The sequence below is a fragment of the Mercenaria mercenaria genome, chromosome 2, assembly GCF_021730395.1.
Source record: "Mercenaria mercenaria strain notata chromosome 2, MADL_Memer_1, whole genome shotgun sequence".
NCBI lineage: Eukaryota > Metazoa > Mollusca > Bivalvia > Venerida > Veneridae > Mercenaria > Mercenaria mercenaria.
In genome coordinates this window covers 117,642,848-117,658,910 of record NC_069362.1, presented here as the reverse complement: position 1 = coordinate 117,658,910, position 16,063 = coordinate 117,642,848, and the positions used below count along the sequence as shown (strand labels likewise).

General features: G+C 34.9%; 1 protein-coding gene and 1 long non-coding RNA gene across 2 annotated transcripts in view; one reads left to right on the top strand and one right to left on the bottom strand.

Annotated features, from left to right (window-relative positions):
• Positions 1–4,771, bottom strand: part of LOC123565048 (high-affinity choline transporter 1-like) — a 121,126-nt gene extending 116,355 nt beyond the window's left edge. The window contains exon 1 of the mRNA XM_045359049.2: positions 4,707–4,771. The gene's annotated coding sequence lies outside the window, so the exon portion shown is untranslated. The remainder of the gene's footprint in view (positions 1–4,706) is intronic.
• Positions 1–11,323, top strand: part of LOC128555392 (uncharacterized) — a 65,258-nt gene extending 53,935 nt beyond the window's left edge. The window contains exons 2-3 of the long non-coding RNA XR_008370030.1: positions 10,577–10,701; positions 11,190–11,323. This is a non-coding gene — a long non-coding RNA (uncharacterized LOC128555392). The remainder of the gene's footprint in view (positions 1–10,576; positions 10,702–11,189) is intronic.
• The last annotated feature ends 4,740 nt before the right edge of the window (positions 11,324–16,063 follow it).

Below are 16,063 nucleotides of genomic sequence, written 5' to 3'. Positions count from 1 at the left end.
GTTAGGAACCTATCCATGATTTCATAAAAACAAACATTCTGACAAAGTTCCCTAAGATTGGAGCAAAAAAGTGGCCTCTAGAGTGTAAACAAGCTTTTCCTTTGACTTTATGAAGTGACCTAGTTTTTGACCCTACATGACCCAAATTCGAAAATATACAAGACTGCATGATACAAAACATTCTGACCAAGTTTTATGAAGACTGAATCAAAAATGAGGCCCCTAGAGTGAAAACAAGTTTTTTCCTTGATTTGACCTGGTGACCTAGTTTTTGAACCCACTTGACCCAGATGAAAACTCATTCGAAACTGCATGGAGATGAACATTCTGACCAAGTTTCATGCACATCAGATGAAAAATGCAGCCCACACAAAGTTTTTCTTTCATTTGACCGGGTGACCTAATTTTTGACTAAGAATGACCCAGCTTCGAACTTGGCCTTAATATCATCAAGATAAACATTCTGACCAAGTTTCATGAAGATAGGTCATAAATGTGGCCTCTAGAGTGTTAGCAAGCTTTTCCTTTAATTTGACTGGGCGACCTAGTTTTTGACCCCATACGACCCAGATTCGAGCTTGACCTAGAAGTCATCAAGACAAACATTCTGACCAGTTCTCATGAGTTTCAAAGTTAAAATGTAGTCTCTAGAGTGTTAACAAGAATTTCCTTTGATCTGGCCTAGTGACCTAGTTTTTGAACCCACATGACCCAGTTTCAAACTTGGCCTAAAGATCATCAAGATAAACATTCTGACCAAATTACATGAAGATAGGGTCATAAATGTGGCCTCTAGAGTGTTAACAAGATTTTCCTTTTATTTGGCAACTGATCTAGCTTTTAACCCCACATGACCCAGTTTCAGACTTGACCTAGAAACATTCTGACCAAGTTTCATAAAGACTGGGCTACAGAAGGTTAACAAGGCAAATGTTGGCGGACGGCGCACGCTGGACAACGCACGGCGGATGATGCAGGCCGGACGATGCCCGACGCTGGACAATGACCTGTCACAATAACTTACCTTGAGCACTTCATGCTCTGGTGAGCTAAAACCTCCAAGTAACTGAAAATTCCAAGTTACTGAAAATTGCTGGAAGTAACTGAAAGTTCTAAGTAACTAGTAAAAGAATTCTCCAAGTGACTAAAAACTGTAAGTAACTGAAAACTCCAAGTAACAAGCAACTCCAAGTATCTGAAAGCATTACATGTAATTAACTAGTAAATGAATGCTCCAGGTAACTGAAAGCTCTAAATAACTGAAATGTCTAAGTAACCGAAAGCTCTAAGTAACTGAAAACCATAAGTAACTAAAAGCTCTAAATATCTAGTAAATGAAAGCTCCAAGTAACTGAAAGCTCTAAATAACTGAAAATTTTAAGTAAATGAAAGCTCTAGGTAAGCTCGACTATTCGAAGCATTGATAGAAGTACAGGGTCAAAATATTACCTGAGATTTTCAGACAAAAGGAAAGGAGCAGATAAGACAAACAATGTACCTGCATTTGTGGATTTGGATAAATTTTGCACTATAATGCAATGTGTGACCATGTTGGTAAGCAAGTGTTCAAAGTGTCAAAGTCATATATCAAACACTTAATAGACAAAATATCGATTGGTGTGCCAAACCTAACTAATTTCTATGTCCAGAAAAGGGCCATAACTGAGCTCAAGTCCTTGTCCTAGGTAAGTAGACTATGAAGGTAAACAAATGGTCAAAGTTTCAAAGCCATATGACAAACAGGTTAGGCATAATATAGACTGGTATGAAAAACTTCACTGATTTCCAAGTCCAAAAAGGGCCATAATTTAGCCAAAACAGTTGACAGAGTTATGTACTCTTGCCTACAGATGGAAATCATGATGATAAAGAAGAGTTTAAAGTTTCAAAGCCACATGTCAAATAGTTTTGACAAAACATTGGCTTGTATTTAAACTAAACCAATTTCAAAGTCCAAAATGGGCCAGAATTCAGCCAAAATAGTTGACAGAGTTATGAACTCTTGCCTACAGATGGAAATCATGATGATAAACAAGTGTTCAAAGTTTCAAAGCCACATGTCAAAAATTTAGTAGTTCTAACAAAATATGGACTTGTACGAAAACTGAACCAATTTCCAAGTCAAAAAAGGGCCATATTTCAGCCAAAATAGTTGACAGAGTTACGTACTCTTGCCTACAGATATAAATCATGATGATGAACAATTGTGCAAACTTTTAAAGCCACAGGTCAAATAGTTTTGACATAACATGGACTTGTACACAAATTGTACCAATTTCCAAGTCCAAAAAAGGCCATAATTCAGTCAAAATAGTTCACAGAGTTATGTACTTTTGCCTACAGATAGAGACTGTTATAATAAACAAGTGATAAAAATTTCAAAGCCATATGACAAACACTTTACACAAAATAAGAACTGGTACGAAAAACTTAACCAGGATTTCTAAGTTAAAAGGGGCCATAATTCAACCAAAATCCTTGATAGAGTTATGTACTCTTGCCTACAACTGGACATAGTGATGGTAAACAAGTGTTGAAAGTTTCAAAGCTTTATCTAAAAAGACTGTCAAAAAGTGGACTGGTACGAAAAACTTAACCAAGGTGTGACGCCGTCGCCGGCACCGTGGTGAGTAGGATAGCTCTACTTATTCTTCGAATAGTTGAGCTAAAATCCTAAGTAACTGAAAACTCTATTATGTTTATTTTTCAAAATTGGCTTGTTCATTATAGTCTGATGTTAATTTAAATGGTAAATAAAATTTTATCTGCCATACACATCAACATTTCACAAATAAAATAACTCAACACTGAATCACCTATATCTGTCTGAAATCACTTTGCATTTATTTACTTAATTACAAGAATTTAAGTTTTAGAAAAAACAACAACAACAACTCTTCATGGGTCAGTGGATGAAGTCAGTCTTCACTTAATAACTACTAATCATTTAGGAAAACAATATGTTTATTATTTATAACTGATATTGATGAACACATCTGTTTCTACAATAATTTGTCAGTAACTAAAAATGTTAATATTTTCTTGACCAAAAATTGGTTCACTTGTGTTTAATAATGAAAAGGTTTATATTGAACAGCTCAAATGCCAAAATTTCCCTAGATGATTACTTTTGTATCTTCTTTTTTGTTTGTTTGTTGTTGTTTTTTTGTTGTTGTTTTTTTTTTGGTACTACTATTCCCCAATGATAATGTCATGTTTATATACATACCTATAACAAGATTTTTAATACGGTCTTCAACGTTTTAAAAAAATTTCAAGTTCTAAATATTAAATAAATTTCTCTAAAATGACACATACTAATAATTTGTTCAACAGATCATTTGCTGTTTGGATTTGAAACTCTGGGAAAGCAGATTTTTTTCATTTTCGTATAAAAACAAATTCAGATTCATTTGAGTGTTCATCATTTTCTCTATGACACTACGACAGAATATGGCAGATTGACTAATGGTACCGTATTTGAATTTAACCTAATGAGCTATTTTGCTATATAAAAATGGGCAGTTAAAATGATTTACTCACCCAAAATAGCAGCTTATTGTCAGAGGAACAGCGGTATTGAAAATATGATACATTGCATTTGTATATTGCACAGGAAGAAAATGTACAAAGATGCACAAAAAAATGTTGTGCAAAACTGTATTAAATCTCCAAATTTCATTGCTGTACCTTAAAAAGAAGAAAGTAGGTCAGTAGGTCAAAATCAAGGTTACTGAAAGTCAGATGTGTGTTCAAAACTGTACAAAAGGTCCAAATCTTATGGCAACAAAGAAAAGAAGAAAGTAGGTCATGGTCAAGGAACCATGTAATCACTAAGGGTCATCAACTAGTTATACTTGACAGCATATGAAATATGTTAGAAAATTATTGAAGTTTTTTCCAATGTAACTCTATTTATATCTGAAACAAATAAAGGGCCATAACTTCGTTAAAATTATCCAAATGGAACATTCTTTGCACATGCACAACTACATTTTGTACCGATGATAACAATAACAAGGTCTGGCATACAATGACTGAGAAATAGTGCAGACAAATTTTTTCCATATACATATGAAGAATAAAATTAATATTAATAGGGCCACAACTATGTGAAAAATCATTCAAAATGAATGTGCTTTGCATATGCACAACTTGACTTGGTACCAATGATAATTACAAGGTTTGATAAAAGTCTGGCATATATGGACAGAGAAATAGCACGTACAAATTTTTTCCATATACATTATTATAAAGAAAAAATTAATAAAGGGCCATAACTAAGTGAAAAATCATCCAAATGGAACCCGCTTCGCTCATGCACAACTAGACCTGGTACTGATATTATTACAAGGTTTGATGGAAATCTAGCATATAACTGCTGAGAAATAGCACAGACAAATTTTTTTCAATATATACATTTAAAGAAAAATTATTAAAGGGCCATAACTTCATGAAACACCATCCGAATGGAACCCGCTTCGCACATGCACAACTAATAGCCGGGACAATTCCATTTACAGATGGACCAACTGACGGACCGACTGGCATACAGACCAAAATCCAGTATAGCCCCCAGATACTAGTATCTGGAGCTATAATAAAATGTTCTTTTATTTAACATTTAATCAATTTTCTACATTTACTGATGATAAATTATCATCATAAAAAAATTAAAAATATTATTTTAATAAATGTTGACTTACATTTTTGTGTTACAGGAATGTCAGAATCTACATGACAAATTTTTTCATCTTCTAAACAATACCAATATTTCCCTGAAAAAAAAAAAATGTAGTAACACTTACGATCTTCGTCCTTCTCCGAAGTAAATTACATGGAAAGGAATCACTTGTGCCTGAGTTAGTAAGTTATTACTTTTTGCATAACTTTTGCATAAAATGTAATTAAATTTACAACACAAAATTAACTTTCATCTGTCATTTTACAAACTAATTATTACTTCTAAAAATCATTCAATATGCATTTTTTATAGAAAGAAAATAATGTTGATTTTCCCATGAACAATGTTGATGCAGTAATTTCAAGTGTGGGTGTGACTGGTGGATTTTCCAAAAGTTGTATGTATCCCTATAAATACACAAGAAGAGAATGTTTAATTAAATTTACAATACAAGGTTCACTTTCATCTTTTATCTATTATTTCTATTACAGTTATCATCAAATTTAATTTGTTTTACTCCCTTTAAATCAAATGCCAAAACAGAGAAAAATAACAATCATACCTCTGAATAAACTTATTCTTAAAAAAAAATATCAAAATTTTACAAACAACCCTCAACCAAAAACTAAGTGATGATAGGTTCGTAGTGAGGTGAACAATCGTGCATGACTTGTCAATTTGACCGCATCCTTGTTTTTAATAAACAGGCTAATTCATTTGTATTTACTATGTCAGATAAATTTAGTGCAGAAAGTTGACGTTTTTGTGACTTGTCTTACAAGTGTGGGATAGTGGGGGTGTAGTGAGGATAATTAAACCTTGAAAAAGAAATTTTAGAAACAAGATCAGAGTTACCTCGAAATTCTAAGTAAAAAGGGGGAATAATTCATTAAATATTTGTGTGAGTTATGGCCCTTGTGCCTTATGATGTAGATGACCATGAGAAATAACTATTTTAAATTTGAAGCAAATCCATCTACTAATTATAATGATAAAGCGAAAGACTGCATCAAAACTTTTATCAAGGTGTGGATGCAGAACGGACGCAGACACTGGGATATGCTATGGATAGCTCCATATACTTTGAATAGTCAAGCTAAAAATACTTTCAGTCTAAATGGACACATGGGTTCAAGTATCAGTTATTCTAACAAGAAGGTCATGATGACCCTGGATCGCTCACCTGAGTAATATGAGCTACATGTTTCAAATGTCAAACTGATGATAAAATATTAAGAAAATCAGTAGGTCACATTCATGGTCAATGAAATTCAGTTTTACGATTTGTGTGCAAAACTGTGTATGTCATCAAAATTTCAAGGCTGTATCTTAAAAAACAAGAAAGTAGGTCAGTAGGTCAAGGTCACAGTCAAGTGACATCATATTACTTGGGGTCATCAGGTAATTATAATTAAACAGTCTTGGAAATAGGATCAGATGATTTTTTAAGTATTTTTCCTATATAACTCACATAATAACTAAGTGACCCCAGGGCGGGGCCTCTTTTAACCCAAGGGGCATAATTTGAACAATTTTGGTAGAGGACTACTAGACAATGCATCATACCAAATATCAAAAACCTAGGTCGTATGGTTTCAGACAAGAAGTTTTTCAAGCTTTTTCTTATACAAGTCTTTATAAAACCCAGGGCAGGGCCTCTTTTCACCCAAGGGGTACAATTTGAACAATTTTGGTTGAGGACCATAAGACAATGTTACAAAGCAAATATCAAAGGTCTAAGTGTTGTGGTTTCAGATAAGAAGATTTTTAAACTTTTTTCCCTATATAAGTCTATGTAAAACTTTGGACCCCCGGGGCAGGCCATATTTGATCCTAGGGGGATAATCTGAACAATCTTGGTAGAGGACCAATAGATGATGCTACATACCAAATATCAAAGCCCTAGGCCATGTGGTTTTGTACAAGAAGATTTTCAAAGTTTTCCCTATATAAGTCTATATAAACCATGTGACCCCCGAGGCAGGGCCATATTTCACCCTAGAGGGATAATTTGAACAATTTTGGTAAAGGACCACTGGATGATGCTACATACCAAATATCAAAACCCTAGGCCGTGTGGTTTTGTACAAGAAGATTTTCAAAGTTTTCCCTATGTAAGTCTATATAAACCATGTGACCCCCGGGGCGGGGCCATATTTGACTCTAGGGGGATAATTTGAACACTCTTGGTAGAGGACAACTAGATGATGCTACATATCAAATATCAAAGCCCTAGGCCATGTGGTTTTGTACAAGAAGATTATCAAAATTTTCCCTATATAAGTCTATATGAACCATGTGACCCCCGGGGCAGGGCCATATTTGACCCTAGGAGGATAATCTGAATAATTTTGGTAGAGGAGCACTAGATGATGCTACACACCAGATATCAAAGCCCTAGGCCCTGTGGTTTTGAACAAGAAGATTTTTAAATTTTTTCCTTTCGGTTGCCATGGCAACCAGAGTTCTGCATGGAATTAAATTCTTTGAACAATTTTGAAAGGGGGCCACCCAAAGATCATTCCTGTGAAGTTTGGTGTTTTCAAGATTTTTTTTAGAAAATGTTGACGGACACACGACGCACGACGGACATTGAGCGGTCACAATAGCTCACCATGAGCCTTTGGCTCATGTGAGCTAAAAATTGTTCAGAAATACCCAGAACGTGTCCAAAATCTTTCATTTTATTCACAAACAAAATGTAATCAGATTTTAAAGGTATCAGTGGTCGAAGGTTTTAATTGGTAACCATTCTACTTTGGCTGATTTCTGCCATGTTGTGTTGGTGAGGCGAAAACACGACAACAAAAAACATGGCACATTTTACACAAAAACACGTTTAGAGAGCACTTTCAAAACATTAGTTATTGAGTTTTCTTGTTGGCAGATATGAATATGTTGTGTTAGGGCCCTAAATCCGTCATGCAATCATGCTGTCATGACATTGACCCGCTGACAAAAAACACAAAAAAATACCTTATTTTGTCGAGTTTTCGTGTTCTTGCCAAACCAACAGATATAACTGTCATCTCAGCGCCCTCAAAACATCAAGCTTTCTCATAGAATGCGTAATGTTTTCACCCCGCCAACACGAAAACATGAAAATTTGACAAATAAGGTGTTTGTCGAATTTTTGTGTTGTTATGTTTTCTCCCCGCCAACACAACAGAAATCAGCCACCATACCAACAACAGAAATCAGCCACCATACCAACAACAGAATCAGCAACCATACCAACAACAGAAATCAGCCACCATACCAACAACAGAAATCAGCCACCATACCAACAACAGAAATCAGCCACCATACCAAGCACTGCACTAACTCTATACACCTACTGCATCCAACGTGGCTTGAGCAGTTTGCGTTAACGTGGCTTGTGCAGTTTGCACTGACACTGGTTATTAACAAGATTACAGATATTTATTTTTTTTTTAAATAGATCATACTTCTTAATCACATGTAGTTCAGGAATCTCATACTTGTATTATAACTTATATCCATTGTCCCTTTTCTTTTGAGGAGTGATTGCCCGTGTAGAAATTATTCCCAGGTAAAAGAATTTCCTGTGAAATTTTTCTATCTTGGTATGAAAATCCTGGTATTCAAGAAAAACTAGGACCTTGGGATTTTTTGGACCTTGGATCTTGGACCAGGACAATACCAAGAAAATAACAGGAATTTAATGTTATAATGAAAATACCAGGGAGACCTAGGAAATTAACATATAAAATACCTTGAAAACCTGAGGAGCTAGAATTCTTTTTTCAGATTTGTAAGCTACACACTAATATCAAATTCCTGGTACCTTGGAAATGTAGTCATCATATAATTCCCAGTAATTAAGTCCTGATAGCAAGGAATAGAAACTGGCAAAAAAGTTTTAAGTCAGAACAATGGGAAAAGTTTCTTAATTTCATTAATTTATCACTTTCCTCTTTTTTATACAGGAACAGGTATTCAAATAAATTGAAATGAAACATCAAATGTAAATTAGAAACAAGAGGGTCATGATGACCCTGGATCACTCACCAGAGTAATATGAGCTACATGTTTCAAATGTCAAACTGATGATTTTTCGAAATTTTTTGGAAGATTTTCCAATGTACAATCAAGTAACCCCTGGGGCAGGGCCAATTTTACCCCGAGGGTCATGATTTGAAAAAAAGTTTGTAGAAGTCTACTAGGCAATGTTACATATCAAATATCTAAGATCTAGGCCTTCTGGTTTATTTTTAACAAATTTATGAAGATTTCCCTATGTACAATCAAGTAACCCCTGGGGCTGGGTCAATTTGACCCTGGGGGGTCATGATTTGAACAACTTTTGTAGAGGTCCACTAGGCAATGCTACATGTCAAATATATAAGCTCTAGGCCTTCTGGTTTATTTTTAGAAAATTTTGAAGATTTTTCTATGTACAATCAAGAAACCCCATGGGACGGGGTCAATTTGATCCCGGGGGTCATGATTTGAACAAATTTTGTAGAAGTCTACTAGGCAATGCTACATGTGAAATATCTAAGATCTAGGCCTTCTGGTTTATTTTTAGACAATTTTTGAAGATTTTCCTATGTAAAATCAAGTGACCCCTGGGGCGGGATCAATTTTGACCCCAGGGGTCATGATTTGAACAAATTTTGTAGAGGTCCACTAGGCAATGCTACAAGTGAAATATCTAAGCTCTAGGCCTTTAGGTTTATTTTTAGAAAATTTTTGAAGATTTTCCTATGTAAAATCAAGTGACCCCTGGGGCGGGGTCAATTTTGACTCCAGGGGTCACGTTTTGAAAAAATTTTGTAGAGGTCCGCAGGCATGCTGCATGTCAAATATCTAAGCTCTAGGCCTTCTGGTTTATTTTTAGAAAATTTTTGAAGATTTTCCTATGTAAAATCAAGTGACCCTTGGGGCGGGGTCAATTTTGACCCCGGGGTCAATATTTGAACAACTTTAATAGAGGTCCATTAGGCAATGCTACATGTCAAATATCTAAGCTCTAGGGATTCTGGTTTTTTAGGAGAAATTTTTTAAGATTTTCCTATGTAAAATCAAGTGACACCTGGGGCGGGGTCAATTTTGACCCCGGGGTCATGATTTGAACAAATTTGGTAGAGGTCCACTAGGCAATGCTTCACACCAAATATCTAAGCTCTAGGGCTTCTGGTTTTTGAGAAGAAGATTTTTAAAGTCTTTCCTTTCGGTTGCAATGGCAACCAGAGTTCTGCATGGAATTCAATTCTTTGAACAATTTTTGTAGAGTTTCACCCAAGGAACATTCCTGTGAAGTTTGGATGAAATTGGCCTAGCGGTTTATGAGGAGATGTCATTTAAAGTAAAAGTTTACGGACGGACGACTGACGCCAGACGGTGACTGATCCTAATAGCTCACCCTGAGCCTTTGGCTCTGGTGAGCTAAAAATCATTTCTTAGTTTGCAAAAAACTCATGTTTTTAAAATTTAAAGACTGAATTAATTAGATAGGGTAATCATTTAAATATGATTGCTAACTTCTTTTCATTATTATTGAACATCTCAAACAATAGCACAGACATTATAGCACAGACATTAAGTTTCATTAGGGGCCAACTTATACTATTTTGCTAATATGTTGCATCATCATAACATGATTAATCTATACCTTAACATATAATCTAAGGGTCAATAAAGTATTTGGCTGCTGAAGCTCAAAAAGTAATCCCATTTTTTTCTTCTTTTTGTTTTACCATTACAATCATCTTTAAGCATCGTGAGCAATATATTTTTATCTTTTAGAAATTTAATGCATTATAAAAATTTTCTTGTAGAATTTTAAGGTAATTAGTACTGTGATTGCTATATTTCTATGACTTTACAAGACTGTCCAAACACTTATGTCACAAAAATATTTTTCAGAAACAATGTGTTAATCAGAAGTATGTCCTAAAACACATGCATGAATCATGGTCAGTGACCACACTGCAGAACTGACTGGGACCACAGAAAGAATCATCAAACAGATCACATAATGTTTCAATATGGTAAGTATTTTAGCAAACACTGCAAATTAGTGTTAAAGGTGGACAATCACATTTAAGCAACCAGAAAAGCCTATTACACAAAGCCAGCTAAATTTTTATAATTATCTCCCTTTAAGGTGAAAACATTTAAAAAAAACTGTGTACTTTTGATTTTTCATTATTTCCCTTTTTGCATTTCTATGTGATAGCTATTGGAATATGATATCCAAGATATATCTGCTACAATACTTTCTGCTATCTTGCATTTAAGCTAGGTTGCCTGAAACTGACCTATCTTTAGGACAATCGTATTGCTGCTTATAAGACTGTCAAGATCTTGAAAGCAACAGGAATGACCCTTGTATCTTTACATTGGTTCCCATTAATTTGTGTGATTTTCCAATTTTAGTAGGTAACTTAATATAATCTTATATTGTTTTAATTATTTTTATATTAATGATTTGTGATTTATGATTGTTATTTACATGTATTTATTTTGTCATTTTCAGAAATTGTTGGAATGAAGTTCCTAAACATAACTCCAGTGCTTCTGAAGCTGCCTAAAGCCAACAGAACTCCAAAAATGAATTATTTGTTGTGTAAACTATCGATAATTTATTATTAATTAAATTTTGAACTTAAACAGAAGTAATTTTATCTTTTATCAAGAAATTTCCCAGGATCCTGATTTCTTAGATTTTCCTGGGATCCTGGGATCCTGGTGTTCCAAGACTTTCTTGGCTACCAGGTAAATTCCAGGATTTTCCTGGTTACCAGGTAGATTCCTGAATTTTCCTGGCTACCAGGTAGATTCCAGGATTTTCTTGGTTACCAGATAGATTCCAGGATTTTCCTGGCTACAAGGTAGATTCCAGGACTTTCCTGGCTACCAGGTAGATTCCAGGATTTTCCTGGTTACAGGATGGATACCAGGATTTTATATTCCTAGGTCATCCTGGAATATTCCTGTTCCAATATCGCAACTGGTATTTTCCTGGTCCCAGAACCAGGTGTTTCCTGAGAATTTCCCAGGAATATTTCCCAGGATTTTCTTTATTCCTGGGAATTTCTGCATGGGTACTCTGTCTCTCTTTCTCTTTCAATAATCTTTTTATGTTACAACACCAAGAAACCGGATTCCAATCTTGATCTTTGACTTACCACTAAATGCTCAGTGGTACTGCCATGTTGAATTTTGATTTACCACCTGATCAAAAGAGGCCTCATCTACTGAGAAAAGGTAATGATAGAATCAAAAGATGTCTGACTGCAACAGATCCAAGACAGTCTCCAAGATGTATGCAAAAGAAGTCTAAGTGCATAGATAAAAAAGCAAAGGAGGAGTCCAGTCAAATTCTAGTGACAGACGGACAGAATGACAGACAGACAGACTGACAGGCAGATGGAGTTAAAGAAAGATGAAGACAAAATTAATATGTTGGTTTTGTTTGAATAACACAGAATCCTAACCTGGCCTACCCACAAGTGAAACATGCGCAGTGTTTTTCTTAGTTGAAAAAATAGGCATTTCGTATCAAAAACATGCTTTTATTCCCAAACAATTATGTGTTAAATGTTTATTTTACAATGACTTGCTAAAATTACATTTTGTGTCCTTGAAAATCCATTTTTGTTTCTCTCATTCTTTTCTCATCAAAATTGTTAAAAGTCACTGTGCAATTTGCTTAACATCAGTTAAAACTGCATAAAAAAACATTGTTAATAACAAAACAAGTAGGCAATTTGTTTAACATTAGTAAAAACTGTGTTTAGAAACAAAATAATTATTGAAATCTTAGGCTGCTACCTGATGTCATCATACACTGTATTGGGAGGAATATATATTAATTTTGCAATGCCACCTCCTATCTTTGGCGATAATTTTCAGAATTCAGAAACATAAATTTATCTACTTTTTACACATTTAAATAAATATCTTATTAATAAAGTATCAACGAAATAGAAGTGTTCAAAGACATCACAGGTACTTCATTCACTTTAAACCAGTGCCATTTTTGAAAGTCACAAAAATACAAAATATAATTCAGGCAAGTATCGCCTACAAGGATACAGATGTGTATATGCTGACCTTATATCTATAATATTGTTCGGCATTAGAGAAAATACTTTCGGTGTTTAAATAACAGAACTAAGGTTTAGCAGTATATCACAAAACCATAGAATTTTTTAGTAAACAAACAACATCTTTATAAAACAATCCATCTGTCCAATACATTTTTATCGTTTTGTCCCGTAGAATTGGATACTTAAGATATTCTAAAAGAGTTGTCCCCATTAAAAAAGAATGCCATTTGTAAAGAAATAAAAGTAAACAATTGTCAAAAACGATTTTTCACCTAGTTATGTAAAGTTTAAGCACTCGTACATTGTTGCAAATGCATCAAAACGAAGACATGTAACAGCTTTTTAAAACTGGTGAGTTTTTAAAGGCATTGAACTGTCCAGAAGTGTGGCTCCTTCATGCAGGCCCTTTCCAAAATTCAATACATATATCAGTAAATTGACAATGATTTTGTAGAATAATATAAATGTTTTATATGCTGTTTAATTTTCATGTAAAACAATTCTTTCTTTAATGTGATTTGGTGATGTTCAAACTTTCTTCTCCAAACCATGGACCTAACTCTTAACGATACTTTACAATAGATTTATTTTTATAACAAAACAACTCAACGGAATTGATGAACAGTATAGATGAACTACAGTATGCATTCAAAGATTACTATAGGCTTGTATATATTTACTGGATATAATAAAATGTTCTTGAGAGTAAAATACTTTGAGTAATGTTTATGTGTCTGAGATTTCTTATGGTTTTTGTGGATTTCTGGGTCCCGTGTCGTTAGTTTTTATTTTTATTTATTTTCCATGTTTAACAAAATGGAAGCTGGTACTGAACAGTTCGGGCCTGAATTTATAGATTCCCGTGTAGAAAAAGTGTGTTGCCTTCAGCCAATGATTCTGTAGTTCTTCTCCTGCTAGCCAATGGCTGGATGCCGTCAGATCAGTTACTCAGCAATTCATACGCCGTACAAGACAAAGATCCATAAAATGAAAATATAGTTCGGAAACCGTAAAACGTCTCTGCAGATCCATTGACTCGCTGGCTAAGTTAGGATAATGAAAAGGCTTTAGAAACCCCGCAGCAAACATCACGGTTCGTGCTTTTAGTTTATGACCAGTTCAGGTGATTGAAATAGTTTTGTATAATAAATGTGAGCATGAAAGTTGTCTGTTCAATGTAAATCAGTCAGGAATGCCTTGATTTCGGACGAAATGGAGTTACTTGTGATGTAAAACATGGATGTAATGCAGGAAGATGTAATGTTATGATACAGCAGTACATGTATTATGTTTTAGTAGTACCAGTTCTGATGTAAGTATAAGAATTAAAATTATGAATATCTTCTGTTTTTACGACCAGAAAGGAAAATAATGGTTAGAATTATTCTATCTGTCGTCTATTTGTACGGGCAATGAAAGAGCTCATAGAACACGAAATGCCCCCCTTGGTGCATTCAGTAATTGCACAAGGAACAGAAATTATTTGGTCACTGTGCACAAAAGTTTTACTGTTCTTTGTCAAAGTGACCTTGACCTTTGACCTATTGGCCTCAAAATCAATAGGGGTCATCTGCTGGTCATGATAAACCTCCCTATTAAGTTTTGTATTCCTAGGCTCAAGCATTCTCAAGTAATTGTCCAGAAACATTTTAACTGTTCCAGGTCACTGTGACCTTGACCTTTGACCTATTGACCTCAAAATAAAAAGGGGTCATCTGCTGGTCATGATCAACTTCCCTATTAAGTTTTGTGATCCTAGGCCCAAGCTTTCTCAAGTTATCATCTGGAAATGGTTTTACTGTTCCAGATCACTGTGTCCTTGACCTTTGGCCTACTGACCTCAAAATCAATATGGTAATCTGCTGGTCATGACCAACCTACCTATCAATTCTCCTGATCCTAGACCCAAGCGTTCTTGAGTTATCATCTGGAAACTGTTAAACTATTCTGGGTCATTGTGACCTTGACCTTTGACCAACTGACCTCAAAATCAATAGGGGTCATCTACTGGTCATGACCAACCTCCATGTCAAGTTTCATGATCCTAGGCCCAAGCGTTCTTGAGTTATCATCCGGAAACCGTTAAACTGTTCCTTGTCACTGTAATCTTGACCTTTGACCTACTGACCTCAAAATCAATAGGGGTCATCTGCTGGTCATGACCAACCTCCCTATCAACTTTCATGATCCTAGGCCCAAGCATTCTTGACTTATCATCTTGAAACCGTTTAACTGTTCTAGGGCACTGTGACCTTGACCTTTGACCTAATGATCTCAGAATCAATAGGGGTCATCTGTTGGTTATGACCAACCATCCTATCAACTTTCAAGATCCTAGGCCCAAGCGTTCTTGAGTTATCTGGAAACGGATTGGTCTACATATCGACCGATAGACCGATCGACCGACATCTGCAAAACAATATACCCCTCCTTATTCGAAGGTGGGCATAATAACTATAAGCATAAATTCAGGCCCACTGAATGTTTATGTCAACAAATAAAATAAGAATCCATAGCGAATGTCTTAGATACATAAATAAAGAAGGGTGGGGTATCTCATACTGCAATATGGTCAAATATCAAACCAAATTTAGATTTATTCCCAAGATTTGTCATTCTTCTTTTTGCCTAATAATGAAATTTGCTGGTCTGTTAATTGTGTACATTTATATGACCTTTTGAACTGAGAATGCAGAAGAAATAATATGTTATCAATATTATTAGCATCACTCGAATTTGTTGAAATTTTTGTACGTTTTTTTTTTTTGAAACATACATTTTGAATTAAAAATGTACTATTATATATATTAATATATAAGAGGGCATGACAAGTTTTGTTAAGTTTGTAAGTGATTTCTGGGAATACTTGTGTTAACTCTATTAACTACATTTGTACTTTTCAAAGTGTACTTTCACTAGTTGAAGAGCGGAACACTTTTAATACTGTTCTGAGGCAAGGTTGACTGGTTCCCAACTTGTAATGGTCAAGTGCAACATGCTGGGCACAAGCAGTTTCACTTATTGACCCAGTCAAGACAGTGACTTTGGGGAGGGGTGGGGGAGGCATTATATAAACATAACAACATAGTCTACCCTATACAACTGAATAAGTCCCTCTACATTTCAGGTGGCTATAAAGATTTTTGTTTGTTTTGGGTTTAACATAAATTTTTCAACAGTATTCAGTTATGTAACGATGGGCAGTTAACCTAACCAGTGTTCCTGGATTCTGTACCAGTACAAACATGTTCTCCACAAGTAACTTTCCTACATGAGTCAGTGGTGGAGGACTATTGAT